This window comes from Amblyraja radiata, chromosome 33, assembly GCF_010909765.2.
Source record: "Amblyraja radiata isolate CabotCenter1 chromosome 33, sAmbRad1.1.pri, whole genome shotgun sequence".
NCBI lineage: Eukaryota > Metazoa > Chordata > Chondrichthyes > Rajiformes > Rajidae > Amblyraja > Amblyraja radiata.
The window spans coordinates 3,546,963-3,561,814 of record NC_045988.1 but is presented as its reverse complement, the minus strand read 5'-3'; the positions used below and the strand labels follow the sequence as shown (position 1 = coordinate 3,561,814).

Sequence of the window (14,852 nt, the reverse complement as noted above, 5' to 3'; positions counted from 1 at the left end):
ATTTGGACACACTGGTCTGAACAGTACACTTTTTATAATAGGCAAGCATAATACAGGTAGATGTGAATACTGTGGGCAAGAAGAGACAATAGAGCATGTCATTGTACATTGTGAGAGGTATGAGGAGGAGAGAGGACAGATGAGTGAGCAGTTCAGAAAAGAAAGAATACAATTTGATTTGGTAGATATTTTGCAAGGAAGTTCATATAAGTGCTATCAAATCCTGTTGCATTTTCTTAGGGTAACCAATTTGTTCGGAAGGATATAGGTTATTAGTATATGTAATGGTGTTGTTTGATCCACACTCCATGCCAGTTGGTGGCGGTAATGCACCAAAAAAGTTGTTTGTCAACCGCCAAAAAACACCACATAGAAGAAGAAGAAGAAGTGACTACGTGAAGAACCCGCTCAGTGCGCAGGCGCGGCATTACGCCAGCAGTGCAACAGCGGCAGCGGGAGCTAGGCACTCCCGCAACAGAGAAACGGACCGTCAGGTGAGTATCCTGAGGTCGGGTTTCTTTTACAGGGGAGCCCCTTTTTCTGCTTGTGTTTTACAGGCAGAGAAAAAGGCTCTGGAACAAAACTGTCCCCCGTTCGAGGAGGAACGTTTCCCGTCGGGGGGAAGGGGGGCAGCAACAGGCGGTAGGAGCGACCCGGTGTTCCTCTATTCCCCGACACCGTGCCGAGCCCAGCCCGATAGCGGGCTGGATGTATAGCCACCCGAAGTGGCATCCGGCAGGTGTTCCTGATTTGGGACGGGACGTCTCTCCACCCGCACGGGGGGAGAGAGAGCCGCCTGAGCCGCTGGAGCGGTTCACGGTGCAGGTGCCTGCGAGACGCGCTGCTAGAGGGGCGCTCTCGCTTCTACAAGGCACAAAAGCTCTAGAAGAAGGCGGTAGGAACATTTACCGGGCGTTCCGCTATCCCCACACCGCGCCGAAGCCAGTCCCGCTAGTGCCTGAGCTGCGGGCTGGATGTTCAGCCATCCGAAGAGGCATCCGGCCGGTGGCTTCCGACTTGTCGGAGGGGACGTCTCTCCACCCGCAGGGAGAGAGACAGCCGCCTGAGCCGCTGGAGCGGCTCCTGGAGCAGGAGCTCCTGCGAGACACGCTACATGAGGGGTAGTCTCGCTGGAGGGTTCAGGCATACCCTCCACAGTGCCTAGGCACTGCCCATCGCTTCCTCCTTAGTGTGGTTAGCTTTGGGGTGACCAGTGGCTGGGCTGGTCATGAAGAGGGGTCACTGGCTGAACAATATCGGGAGTATGCTTGAGGTACAGGATCAGGAAGAGCTGCTGGGTGTGGCCGCTATGTGGCTCCACCACTAGCGAGATGGCTTTTCAGTCTCAACTGATGGCCAGCTTACTACCTGTCTTTTCCAAAAAACCTCTCCAAGACAGGTAGCCATGAGGCGTTGGTTTTATCACGCCTCCCCTAAATTGCATTTACTCAAAGTGCCCGCCATTATTGGGGGATACATTGAGCAGCGCATTTAACCTAAATGTTTTAAAAATGCATTTGGTACCCTGACGTCGGCTATCATGTCCACCTGCTCATTCCAGAAGGGCAGGGTAGTATGGCAAAACACCTGACCCTACTGTTCAACGGTATACCTCATAACTTCTGAAATGAACTCACAAACCTGCCCTCAATCTATGAAATTAACAGGACTATGAGAACGCCGACCTCATAAGCACAGATCCTGCTACCTGGCACTTACCAAACCAGTCCTAAAAAACTGGACGAAGTGTTCAAACTATTCGGCACAAGAGGGCAGAGTCTGGAATGAGCACCACACTAAACCAGACAGCAGTACCTCTACGTGTCCACCAGGGGTGTCTACCTCATGGTACTGGTGAAAGCTCGGGGCCTGCATGCCAAACCTGTAGCATTTTAGGCCACGGCCCAGAGCAGGCCCCAGGGGAAAATGTGCCACCCCCCAACAAACATCGTCCCTACAAGAACAAGGAACCAGAAACCGAAGAAAACAACAATGAAGACAGATAAGTATGGTTCCTACCATCACATAAAGGTTAAGGGTTGTACTAACAAGGGGTGGATGAATCACGCCTGGTTAGGAAGCTATCACTCTTGGTAGTTATATACCAAAAAATAAATACAAGGGGAATAGAATTAATATCTTGCCACCAATTCAGCAAGCACCCCAAGTGGTCTACCCTCCCACGATGGTGAATGTCGCACCATCGTTGATAAACCACTTGAGTATTTCACCAGGTATACCCATTCATGGGATTTGTAACTACTACCATGGATCCAAGGATACTTTATGGTAGACATCGACCTTGAAGATGCACACTATTCAGTACCTTCTCATATAAGTTTCGGATATACCGCAATTACCTGGATGGAGTAACCATGATGAGCGTTGCGGCATTTAAGTCAAAGTTATCCAGAATCAACTATCCCTGACACTTAGAAACATTCCGTCATGGCATGTCTATATATTAACGACAAACTATCCTTGGATACAGCTTTAGCTGCATCGCTTCTCGGCCTTTTGGCTAAGATCAAGTGTAGTATCTGTTCTTATCAGTTTAATAATCTGATACGTCCCTTATCTAGGGACCATATATTAAAATGAATTTTGGAACAGGGAGATGGAATAGGGGCTTGCTCCGTCCACTCCACGCATCGACCCAGTATTGCAGTGCCTCTGGGAACGGTGCACAAAATATATATCCAGATATTTACGTTGACCATCCACAACGTTGTTATCTGGTATTCATTAAGACTATCAGTCATGGTGCATTAACCACCAATCAACTACGTGGCAAAGTAATTGGGATATAGCAGCATTACCAGCTACTGAACTTTGTACCTTTCCTATGAGCTGAGATACTAGTGTTCAAAACTATCTCCATACCTGTAATATGGGGGCAAATGGATTAATCTGTAGTGTTATCATGGAATTTATCGGCAGGAAGGATTATGGTTGTACACTTCCACCTGTTTTGAGTAACATCTTATGTGTCCTGATGTGTTACTGAGCTTGTAATACTTAATGCCAATATGAATTGACTTAAACATGTTATATATTAACTTACTTAATTCTAGTGAAGCATTTGCTCAGTAATCCACCAAATTTGCATGTTCGTTTATAAGATAACATCAGTGGTGGCATATACCAAACCACTTGGGCGGAGAACATCGATATTAGGGGACAATTTATTAACAATTGGAAACCGTATGTCGTCAAACATGTTTGACCATCAGTAACTCACCTATCAGGTGAGCTAAATACTGTAAACATACATTTAAACCAAAAATATTTGCTGAAATCACTAAGCAATATGGACACCAGATATCGATTCCTTATATCCAATTAAATCACCACGTACTAACTTACGTCACATGAAACCAATCTCAAGGCAGCGGCAATGGAGACATTCCCGCGTATTGAGGGGTGGGGGGAACCTAATCTCTATGTTTTCCTTTCCTTCTACCTCTTCAATAGGTACTACGGCTTCATCAGTCGGGCACTACGCAAATTACAGTGGACCAAGTCCACAAGCATGGTTCCCAGTGATCCTCGACATGGTCATTAAAAGAATTGCAGAATTGGGAAGACCATTGCTGTGCTTGGATCAGGAGCACTATCAACCTGATGACAGCATTCCGTCGCATATCCTAGGGAACATACCTGAGGAGCATCAAGAAATGGTACACTGTTTCCAAAACAGGAATTACACATTCAACTATAACAAAAAACTGTACTGGAGCTCCTGGCAGGTCTTCACCACAATGAAGGACATGTTCTGTTAGCCTACTCAACTTGAGTACCGCTCACTGGTGATCAGATACAGGAGAGGTATATCAATCCATTCCCCAGAAATAGGTACACCCAAATTGGGATGTCAGTGAAATCCTGACATACCTTAGGGGATGATCACCAGCCAGGTCACTCACCCTGGAACAGCCTACCCTGAAGATGGACATGCTGGTGGCCTTACATCAACACAAAGAGCCAGCTCTCCCATCTACTGCGATGGGACAACATGGTTATAACACCAGATAGTGTCACATGCCCATTCAAGGGTTGGCCAAACAGAACAGACCAGGAACATCAGGTCCAGTCATGAAATTCCGGGCATACCCACCTGAACCACGTTTTATGTGTCATGACCCACTTAGAGATCGACACAATAAGGAATACCGAGGGAGAAGAAAAAGCCTTATGGGTCAGCCACAGGAAACCTCATGGTCGGGTGACGAGCTAAACTATCTCTAGTGGCTCAAGCAGGTACTGGGAGTTGCTGGAGTAAATACTAACGTGTATAAAATCTTATTCCACCAGAACAGCTTCCACGTCAGTAACTAAGAGGATGGACGAGCCTATGGACCACATCCTGGCTACTACAGGGTGGTCTAGGGAGTATACGTTCCAAACTTTTATAACAAACCACTGACAGAACCTGTATCGTTTGCAGAAAAAGAATCTGCAAAAAAAAATATATAATTTAAGCCCGGGGGAGCAATTGGTCTTGTTGTTGTTAATAACACCATTATTGTTTTTACAAACAGATTCATGGTTGATTACGATAACATACTTCCTCCCTCGAATGACTTCGGCAGCGAGTGAAGTATGAACTGTTACACGGTTTGAAATCACAGAGCTTTGAAGTCTTCACGTAGTCACTCACGTGACTCCGAAGTAAAATAGTAAGATTAAACGAGAACTTACCAGTTTGAAGTTTGATCTGTATTTTATGAGGAGTTACGATGAGGGATTACGTGCCCTCCGCTCCCACCCTCATTATATGGATCAAACTAATAAATTGATGTCTCCTTATCTTTACTATGTTTACTTCAAATAACTGTGTCTATCTGTGATTCCACACCGCTGCTTGGAAGTATGCCGCGCCTGCGCACTGAGCGGGTTCTTCACGTAATCCCTCATCGTAACTCCTCATAAAATACAGATCAAACTTCAAACTGGTAAGTTCTCGTTTAATCTTACTATTTTATTTTATTCTTCATTATTTCTCAACTTTGAATGGGATCAATATTTATTTTTTGCTTCTCCCTTTTGGCCGTAGATGGTCTTAGAGTTTGTATTTGAATATTTTCGGCCGATTTACTCTTCTCTCCATTGATTTTTATTTTGTCCTCTGGTTATTTGTTGCTGCTTTCCCAAGCATGCATTTTCCTCAGCCTCACTGCTACATTATAAACCCTTTCTTTTAATTTAATTCTTTCCTTAACCTCCTTGGTTAGCCAGGGAGCAATTATTTTTCACATGGAGTTTTTATTTTTGTGCCTTACCTTTGAGGAGGATGTTTGAAATATTTTTCAAAAAATTACTCATTGTTTATGTACTAGCAAGCATTTATTAATCTTATTTTCCAATCTACCTTTGCTAATGTGCCCCTAGTAATTGCCTTTAACTAAATTCAAAGCTTTAGTATTTGATGGATCTTGGTGTCTTTCAAACAGCCTACACATTTTTACAATATTCTGATCACTTCTCCCTTGAGAATGGCTTATAATGAGATTACTAATTAACCCTGTCTCATTACGCAAGATAAGGTCTAAGATAGCCTGTTCCCTGGTTGCTTCTGTGATGCACTGTTCCAGAAATATTGTCCCAAGTTTGTTCTATGAAGTCAACCTCCAAACTAATTTTGCCAATTTCATTTGCTTTGGCTGCACAAAGATTCAAGTCCCTCTGGATATCCTTGTGTTACTTTTTCAAGAGCTTTCTTCTTTCTTGATTAACTCTTTCTTTATTTACGTGATTGCTGTTTGGGATATCGTAAACCACTCCAGCCAACACATTGTCCCTGGCTATCAAACTGTACAAGTGTACAGCTGTATCAAATCGGACATGTCGCGCGCGGGGTGACGCCTGTTTGGTCGTGAGTTGTCGCCCAAAGAGTCGTACCTATTTCTGGTCGCCGCTGGATTTTCAGCGTGTTGAAAATTTTCAGCAACTGTGACGGGTGCCGGCAGTCGCCGAAAAAAATTGCGTAAGTGGAACAGGCCCATAAGCGATTCCATTTAATTCTATAACCTTTCCCCGTACCTAAGCCTTGCACTGCAGTAAACCCAAGACTAACTCCATTTGTTTCAGCCCCACACGCCCAGAAGCTAATTTGTCAAGCTCACAAAGTGACTGCTCAAGCCTGCTTTAGCTTTTACCAATTGACAGAGAGCTCTTCAAGTTTTAGTTTTGAGATACAGCATGGAACCATGCCCTTCGGACCACAGAGTCCACACCGACCATCGATCACCCGTTCACACTAGTTGTAAGTTATCCCACTTTCACCTCTACTCTCTACAGGCTAAGTTGGATTAACCATCGGTATTTTTTGTTTGCACCCTATTAAATCAATATAAAGAAGAAAATATATTGGAGTGCATAATATAGTTAGAGAAAAATGCTGATTTAAAAAAAAAAATTGCTGGGCCTCAATGAGGTAGGTTGGAGGAATCGGAGGATTTCTGTGGAATTCTCTGCCTCGGAGGGCAGTGGAGGCAGGTTCTCTGGATGCTTTCAAGAGAGAGCTAGATAGGGCTCTTAAAAATAGCGGAGTCAGGGGATATGGGGAGAAGGCAGGAACGGGGTACTGATTGGGGATGATCAGCCATGATCACATTGAATGGCGGTGCTGGCTGGAAGGGCCGAATGGCCTACTCCTGCACCTATTGTCTATTGTCTATTGAATCTCGACCCGAAACGTCACCTATTCCTTCGCTGCACCCGCTGACTTTCTCCAGCATTTTTGTCCACCTTCGATTTTTCCAGCATCTGCAGTTGTTTCTTAAACATATCGTTGAAGCGAATCATTGAGTTTGTACGTTGCTGCAAGCTGCATGACTTGTTGATTCTTTGCAGTGTAGCGCAATGTGCATCACAGCTCAACGCAGTGATAATGTAGTGGCAGTGGCAACAAAGGATGAAATCTAAATTGCCAGGCTGGCGTTGCCAACATTGTCGGTTTTCCTCATCACCCCACTGAGGAAGGAGCCAAATTGTGCGAAGAACCAGGAAACTGGGATTGTTCTTGAACAAGGAGAACGGTTCACGGGACGTTGAATGTGGGCGTACAAAACAATAAAGGGTTTCGATAGCTTCTTTTTCATTTACTCTTATGAGCCTTGCCAAGAAGACGAGTTGAAGAAAGACGCATGCAAGATAACTGGCAGATGAAGAGCTACGGTTTATGCATTAACTTGTTGTGATGCAAAAAATGATTCCTGAGGGGTTGGTGGAGACAGATCCACCAGTAGGTCTCAAAAGAAAATTAGTTCAAAGGTTCAAATGTTCTTTATTTGTCACATACACCAATTGGTGCAGTGAAGTGTGGATTGCCAATGCAGCACATTGAAAGGAATACAACTTAACAATAATAAAACATTTAAACATAAAAACATCCCCCCACAATGGTTCCCCATTATGAGGGAAGGCACAAAGTCCAGTCCCCATCCCCTTGTCCACCCATAGTCGGGCCTATTGAGGCCTCCGCAGTCGCCTTTGCGGAGGCCCGATGTTCCAGGCCCTCCTCGCCGGGTAATGGTGCTCCGGCGTCGGGAGAATCCTCTCAGCGGCTTGGGACACCTGGAACGGCCGCGACACTTCCTTACTCGAGACCGCGGCTTCCGAAGCCGACAGGCCGCGGTGGATTAGACCTGGGTACGGTGGAGGACAGGGTTGCGCAGTGGCGCAGCGGTAGAGTTGCTGCCTCACCGCGCCAGAGATTTGGGTTTGATCCCGATGACGGGTGCTGTCTGTACGGAGTTTGTACCTTCTGGGGTTTTCTCCGAGATCTTCAGTTTCCTCCCACACTCCAAAGACGTACAGGTTTCTCGTCTAATTGGCTTGGTGTAAATGTAAAATTGTCCCTAGTGTGTGTAGTGTAGTGTTAGTGTGCGGGGATCGCTGGTCGGTGCGGACTCAGTGGGCCGAAGGGCCTGTTTCCACGCTGGATCTCTAAACTAAGCTAAAGAAGCTTTAGCCTGACCCGCTGACGTACTCCATCTTATTGTTATTTATCTGCAGCAACTTCCTACACATTTTGTCTCTTCAATGTTTTCGGCTCTTTTGTTTTTCCATTCTACTTCTTGATCTTCTGAGCTGGGATCTTTTCTCCTGACTGATAAACTCTGTTCTTTATTACCAAGTCTGTCTCCCTCCTCTTTGTCTCACTCTTCTAACAGTTAAGTGCGCTGTAAATTTAATATCCAGCCTTGGCCATTTTGCAACCATATCTATTCCATTGAGCCAGTTCATTTCTGTTTGTGCTGTGACTTCAACTATCTTGTTATGAAGGCTGTGCGCATTGAGATAAAGAGCTTCAGTTTTGTCTTCTTACAGTTTTACTCTGCTCTGACTCTAATTGGAGTATTGCCATTACGTTTCAGTGCCCCATCTCTTCCCGACACGCCATGCTTGTCATTCCCATTTTGTCACCCTGCATTATCTCCTTATCCTTTCTTTTTAATTTTCTAAATTCCCTTCACCAAAACTCACGCCCACCTCCATCCACCCCCCACCCCACCACCCCACCAATCCTCCCCAGCACTATAACTACTGAACTTAAACTGTGTGGAAACGCATACCACCAGATTCAGGGACACTTTCTTCCCAGCTGTTATCAGGCAACTGAATCATCCCATCACAACCAGAGAGCAGTCCTGAGCTACAATCTACATCTTTGATGACCCGCGGACTATCCTTGATCAGACATTGCTGGCTTTAAACCTTGCACTAAACGATATTCCCTTATCATGTATCTATAACTGTAAATGGCTCGGAGGCCTGGATCGCCTCAGCACAGAGGGAGAAGAGGAGGGAAGAGACAGAGACTTTAAGACTTTTGCCTCCATCACAGTGAGGAGGTGTCTGGTGAACTCACTGTGGTGGATGTTAATTTGTGTTTATTGTATGTTTTGTTGTTTATTATTATATATATGACTGCAGGCAACGACATTTCGTTCAGACCGAAAGGTCTGAATGACAAATATAGGAATCTAATCTAATCTAATCTAATCTAATCATGTATTGTCCTTCTGCTGACTGGATAGCACGCAACAAAAAGCTTTTCACTGTACCTCGGTACACGTGACAATAAACTAAACCGAGACCGAAACTTCACTGTAGCTCTGATAATCAAAGCAGCTATTTTTATTTATATACCTGCCATGAAATCAAAATGTCTCAATAAGCTGCACAGATAGTACAAAGTATTTTTGTTTTATAATCGCTTTTGTAACGGTAGAACAAGCAATTTTCAAACAGCCAACTCCCACACCAGCTCCAACACCGTGGTATAGGTTCACAGATGAAATATTGGCCCAGAAAACTGATAAAACCCTGTTTTTGTCTTTAAAATGATACAACAGTGATTTTTTTAATTGCTTTGGCAATAACCTCAGCTTGTGTCTCTTTGGTAGAAGTAGATGTCGCCCAGCTTTGGCCTTGCATCTCACACAAAAAGCTTGCAGGCTCAGAGAGCGCTGCCCTGCATTGTCTACCTTCGTTACCTGCTCAAAGCTCGAGTGGAACTTCAACCCAACCCCCCCCAATGTGATGCAGCTGACCAGCACAGGGACATATGTTCAGATGAGACACGCACAAAAAGCTGGAGTAACCCAGCGGGACAGGCAGCATCTCTGGAGAGAAGGATCGGGTGACGTTTTGTGTTCGAGACCCTTCTTCACACCCGACCCGAAACGTCACCCGTTCCTTCTCTCCAGAGATGCTGTCTGTCCCGCTGGGTTACTCCAGCTTTTAGTGTCTACCTTCAGTTTAAACCAGCATCTGCAGTTCCTTCCTACACATATGTTCAGATGAGAATTGTCTTTGTGCCAAAAGACAGATAAGGGATAAAAAAAAAAGCCTCTGATATCAAATCAAAAGAACAGTATTACACTACATGGGATGATCAGCCATGATCACATTGAATGGCGGTGCAGGCTCGAAGGGCCGAATGGCCTACTCCTGCACCTATTGTCTATTGTCTATTGTGTATTACCATGGCAGTGGATGAGAGGGAGTGGCATTTTAACCATCTGCCCATGTGGAGTACCAGATGGAGTTATTTGTTGACACTGTTGGTAATTGCTCCTTTACTCACCTTGTTGGGGAGAGTACTTGAGAATATAACCGTTCAGATTCAGGTTATAAAACGTCACTTTAAAGTATGCCACAGCTGTATATTTTATCCAGAGAAGAACATGCAACCAGGTGTCAAACCCATACGCACACTGGAATATTTCAATGATTGCATAAAGAGCTAAAGGTTGGATCGGTGTAGAAAGCGATGTGGATGGAATACCTGAGGGGTAGGTCTGACATCCTCCACAGACTGGTTACATATAGTTTTAGTTTCATTCAGTTTAGAGATACAGCACAGAAACAGGCCCTTCGGCCCATCGGGCCCGCGCCGATGAGCCAATGATCTCTGGAGTTGGTGATGTTTCGGGATAATGCCCCTGTCCCACTTAGGAAACCTGAACGGAAACCTCTGGAGACTTTGCGCCCCACCCTAGGTTTCTGTGTGGTTCCTGGAGGTTTTTGTCAGTCTCCCTACCTGCTTCCACTACCTGCAACCACCTGCAACCTCCAGGAACCGCACGGAAACCTTGGGTGGGGCACAAAATCTCCAGTGGTTTCCGTTCAGGTTTCCTAAGTGGGACAGGGGCATAAGACCCTTCTTCAGACTTTATTACTCAGTCTGAAGAAAGGTCTCGACCCAAAATGTCACCTATTCCTTTTCCTCCCGAGATGCTGCCTGACCTGGTGAGATACTCCTGCTGTTTGTGTCTAACATTGAAGAGTGTGGTCTATGGCCCTCCAAACTGGGGTGGTGGTGAGGAGCATAATGTAAACCAGGGAACTGGTACATGGCTGATGTTTCGGGCCGTGACCTTTCCTCAGTCTGAAGCAGGGTGTCGATCCGAAACATCACCCATTCCTTCTCTCCAGAGATGCTGCCCGTCCCGTTGAGTTACTCCAGCATTTTGTGTATACCTTCGATTTAGACCAGCATCTGCAGTTCTTTCCTACACAAACTGAAGGCACATTTAACATGGGCAATAGAGTGGGGAATTTTATTCTGTACATTGAAAGAAAGGGGTTAGGAGGAAGCGATGGATCAGCCATGATTGAATGGCGGAGTAGACTTGATGGGCCGAATGGCCTAATAATGACATCTCATAGTAAGTGGTGGGCTATTCAAGGTTGCGATGTGAATCATTGCTTCAATGTAAAAGGCAGCCTAGTTTGGAATTTGCTTGATGGAAGATGGAATCAGGGCGAAGGCACTTCAACACTCCTGCTTAGAAGTTTGAAGAGTTTTGGCAAATCACTGAATACTCGACAGGTGTTCTGCAGAACAACCCTGTACAGGTGTTTTTTGTCGAATGAACCTGTATAGGTGCACTGTAGAATAAACCTGTACAGGTGTACTGTAGAAAGTATCCTGACAGGTTGCTTCGTGGCCTGGTGCAGCAATTCCAATGTTCAGGAATGCAAGAGGCTACAGAGAGTTGTGGACTCGGCCCGATCCATCACATCACAGTCCAGCCCCACCATTGAAAGCATCTACGTGAGGCTTTGCCTCAGGAAGGCAGCATTTGTCATGAAGGGTCCCCACACCCTCCGCTCTGCAACCATCGGGCAGGAGGTACAACTGGAGAGCAGTCCTGAACTACTATCTACCTCATTGGTCTCCCTCAGACCGTCTTTGATCGGATTTTAGGGGCTTTATCGAGCGCTGAACGTTATTCCCTTCATCATGCATCCGTGCACTGTGAACGGCTCGATTGTAATCATGTATTGTCTTTCCATGGACTGGTTAGCGCGCAACAAAAGCTTTTCACGGTATCTCGGCAGAAGTGACAATAAACTAAACTGAAACTGAAACCGAAAGCTGAAGTTCCACACAGCCACGTTTCGGAACAGCTACTTTCTTGAAAAGACAACCTTAATCTTCCCTCGACGATGAAACACAATGAACCACCTCTTCCAAAACTATAAACTTGTCTTCTGATTGTGTTTTGCCACTAATAATAATAATAATAATACATTTTATTTATGGGCGCCTTTCAAGAGTCTCAAGGACACCTTACAAAAATTGAGCATGTAGAGGAAAAACATGTAAGGGGAATGAAATAAATAGTAGAGACATGACTAGTACACAAAGTAAAGACAGAATACAATTCAAAACACAATATGAGGCAATTAATGCACAGATGAAAAGGGACAGGGACGTGGGGCTAAGGATAGGCAGAGGTGAAGAGATGGGTCTTGAGGCGGGACTGGAAGATGGTGAGGGACACGGAATTGCGGATCAGTTGGGGGAGGGAGTTCCAGAGCCTGGGAGCTGCCCTGGAGAAGGCTCTGTCCCCAAAACTGCAGAGGTTGGACTTGTGGATGGAGAGACCGGCTGATGTGGATCTGAGGGACCGTGAGGGTTGGTAGGGGGAGAGGAGGTCAGTGAGATATGGGGGGGGCCAGATGGTTGAGGGCTTTGTAGGTGAGGATCAGGATTTTGTAGGTGATCCGGTGGGAGATGGGAAGCCAGTGAAGTTGTTTGAGGACTGGAGTGATGTGATGCCAGGATTTGGTGTGGGTGATGAGTCGGGCGGCTGCGTTCTGGACCAGTTGGAGTCGGTTGATGTAGGTGGAGCTGATGCCAAGGAGAAGTGAGTTGCAATAGTCCAGTCGGGAGGAGATGAAGGCATGGATGGGTCTTTCAGCAGCGGGCGGTGTGAGAGAGGGTCTGAGTTTGGCGATGTTGCGGAGATGAAAGAAGGAGGTTTTAATGACATGGCGGATGTGAGGCTCAAGGGAGAGGGTGGAATCAAAGATCACGCCAAGGTTGCGGGCCTGGGGAGATGGGGAGACAATGTCTTGTTTCTGCACAGACCTTTGTTTTTTCAATGCGTGGTGTGATTTATATATAATTTCTGTTTTGTACGTCGCTTGAATCTGTGCCTCTGCAAGAATGTTTTCATTGTACCTGTATCTTATGGAACTTGTGCATGTGACAATAAATGGGACTTGACCATCACCACTTCATCGTAATTTTTATTAAATCATCTTCTCCTTCGTGGATAAAAGAAATATAGAAACATAGAAAATAGGTGCCATTCGGCCCTACGAGCCAGCCCCACCATTCAATATGATCATGGCTGATCATCCAAAATCAGTACCCCGTTCCTGCTTTCTCCCCATATCCCTTGATTCCGTTAGCCCTCAGAGCTATGTCTAATAGCCCTGTCCCACTGTACGAGTTCATTCCAAGAGCTCTCCCAGCGTTTAAAAAAAAAAGAAACTTGTGGTAAGTACATAGAATGTACGTAGCGGGTACGTCGGAGCTCGGGGACGTCTCTTAGCGGCTCGTAACGCTAACGGCAGGCACTCGGGGAAACCCGGTCAGCTCGGGAAGACTCGTGAAGATTTATCAACATGTTGAAAAGTATCCACGAGAGCCCCGAGTACCTGTGAGCGGCCATTACCGTAAATCTCCGAGTTCGAATCAGGGCAAACTCGGGAGAACTCTTTGAATTAACTCGTACAGTGGGACAGAGCCATAACTCTCTCTTGAAAACATCCAGTGAATTGGCCTCCACTGCTTTCTGTGGCAGAATATCCCACAGATTCACAACTCTCCGGGTGAAAAAGATTTTCCTCATCTCAGTCCTAAATGACCTACCCCTTATTCTTAAGGGCCTGTCCCACGAGCATGCGACTCCATGTGGCAAGCGCAACCTAAAGGGCCGGCCCCCACCAGCATGCGACTGCATGCGGCAAGCGCGACCTAACGTGGTCGCTTGAGCCATATGGCCTCGCGGGGCCGGTCCCACTTCGATCCCCGGAGACGTATGGAGTTGGTCCCGACATCGCGGGGGCTCTGAAAAACTGACCGTGTTTAAAAATTTCGCGCGGCAACGGCCTGCCGGCCCGCAGCCGCCTCGACGCCGTGTCACTCACTCGACCTCCGCGCGGCTCCCGCTTCCGGTTTGGTCGCGCTCGCCGCATGCAGGTGCATGCTCGTGGGACAGGCCCTTTAAACTGTGACCTCCTGGTTCTGGATTCTTAAACTGTGACCCCTGTTTCCAAGCTCTCCAGCCCTTCTCCCTGACATGCTTTCAATGCCCTGATTCATCAGTGTCATTATTTCCCCATCTCCTTCCGTGCCTCAATATCCTCTATGAATTGGAGACCAGCAATTTGTCTAGCTATGTGCTAGCGTGCAGCCTTTCACCATGTGGAGAGTCCAGGCTTGTCCCAGAGATTTGACAATGTTTTGGCGTGGACAGAGCCATAAAACTCAAACTACTGTGATGTGTTTGACACTGAATCACCGGTCGGCCATTAAATGAGTTCTAAAGCCTTCTTTTATATTTGGTCTATAAAATCCCTAGCTGTGCACTGCATGGGTGACTTGTTCTCAGCTGAGAGCTGCCTCTGTAGAGAATAGCAAGCGATGATTAATCGAGGCACAATAAAGGCCAAAGACATTTCTAGTCAAAAATCCCATGCTGTGTGGTGGGGTCTGGAGTAACATTGGTTATCCTGGCAGCTCCAGCCCGTCATCGTGAAGCTGCTCACAATATTCAGATTCACTCGGTCTTCATCCCCACTGTGAACAGTCCAGCTGAAGAGTTTCCGCGCTGTGAAGGCAACTGTTTGGTCAAATTAATAACTCTTTTAATTGAATGTAAAATGAAGAATTTTGCTTTAATGTCTTTTAATCCGCACTTCAACACTCAGTCACACTGCTAAAATATACGCCTCAAATTATCAACGTTTATGACGGTCCTTCAACACGGCGATTCGTTAGCCAAGGTTAATTAGACCAGATACTGCAACCAAATGAGAGG

General features: G+C 46.0%; 1 non-coding gene across 1 annotated transcript; it reads left to right on the top strand.

Annotated features, from left to right (window-relative positions):
• Positions 1–2,501: 2,501 nt before the first annotated feature.
• Positions 2,502–2,693, top strand: LOC116991406. The gene has a single exon (XR_004416779.1). It is a non-coding gene; the product is annotated as a U2 spliceosomal RNA (small nuclear RNA).
• The last annotated feature ends 12,159 nt before the right edge of the window (positions 2,694–14,852 follow it).